A 1436-nucleotide genomic window follows, 5' to 3' on the forward strand; every position below is an offset into this window, starting at 1 on the left:
AGAGATTTTGTACAGTCCAAGGAGCAGCTCCAAAGACAGTTGGGTGACAATGGAAATGCAAATGACCGTCTGAGGGAAGAGCTGAATACACTCAAATCTGAACACAAGTCTGCCCTACTAGAAATACGATCTACAATACAACAACTACAGCAAGATAACACCCAGTTGAGAGAAGAGATAAATATACTAAAATCACAGATGATACCCAACAATCAGGAAACAGAACTAAAAAGGATGGTCTGTCCAGACAAAGTGCCCATCAACAAACAACAGACGGGTGAGACCCATCAACCTCCTAAAATTAATATTACAAAGCCCAGCAACAGCCAAGACAACTGCAAAAATCCAGAAACCCCAAACAAACCATCAAAGCACAAGAACAGGCAACAAAATCCTGAAATTGTCTTAATAATAGACTCAAACGGGAAATACCTCAACACTAAACGGCTCTTTCCAGGAACAAGAGTCTCCAAAATTCACTGTTTCACAATTGAACAGGCAACAGGAGTCATCAACAATCCATATTTCACTAACCCCAAACATATCATCATACACACGGGCACAAACAACATCCAGGAACAACCGCAAGTCATTGTGGACAAATTATTGCAACTAACAGAGACTGCCCAACAAAAATTTCCACAGTCCAAAGTAATTCTGTCCTCCCTTCTTCCAAGGAGGGACATGCCAAACAACATAATCGAACAAATCAATGCAGAGCTGGCAGACAAAACCAGGTCAAAGCCTTCCATTCACCTGGCAGAACACCATTCTATAACGCCCCAACACCTCTATGACAACAAACATCTGAACAAACAAGGGGTCAGTCACCTGGCAAGAGAATTCAAAGACATTGTTCTTGAGAGAACTCACAACCCTGAACATGGCACAAACCATTCTCAGACAGACAGAATTACAACTGCAAGACCCCAAACCTCACCACTAATACAATACAACAACAATACACCCAGCCAAAGAACTGGACCACGAAGATGGCAAGAATGGAAACCACCCACCTCAAGATGGATATCAAGACCACAACAGAGCAGAGAAAAGGAGGAGGAGATACTAACCCTCCTCAGCACATTATGCAATGATGTGACTGAGCTAAAAAAGCAAAAAAGACAAGACAATGACAACCACCTATAAACCGGTTGGTCCCAAGAAATTCACCCATTACAAGGTATATAAATATATAATCAAAAAATGACATCATTAGTAATCAGTAGCTGGAACATTCAGGGTCTGAACGCTTCAGCCTTCGGATCCAAAGTAAATGATCCAGATTTCAAGCAAAGACTATATGAGACGGACATACAAATCCTCCTGGAAACATGGAGCAGGGCACAGGATGAACCATCAGTACCTACTGGCTATAGGGAATTCTCTGTCCCCGCACAGAAAGATAAAAACATCAAACAGGGCCGATGTTCAGG

General features: G+C 42.1%; 1 protein-coding gene across 2 annotated transcripts in view; it reads right to left on the minus strand.

Annotated features, from left to right (window-relative positions):
- The window catches only part of BZW2 (basic leucine zipper and W2 domains 2), a 110622-nt gene that overhangs the window by 62312 nt on the left and 46874 nt on the right, over positions 1–1436 (minus strand). The window lies entirely within an intron of this gene.

The sequence above is a fragment of the Rana temporaria genome, chromosome 5 (genome assembly GCF_905171775.1).
Source record: "Rana temporaria chromosome 5, aRanTem1.1, whole genome shotgun sequence".
NCBI classification, from domain to species: Eukaryota; Metazoa; Chordata; class Amphibia; order Anura; family Ranidae; genus Rana; species Rana temporaria.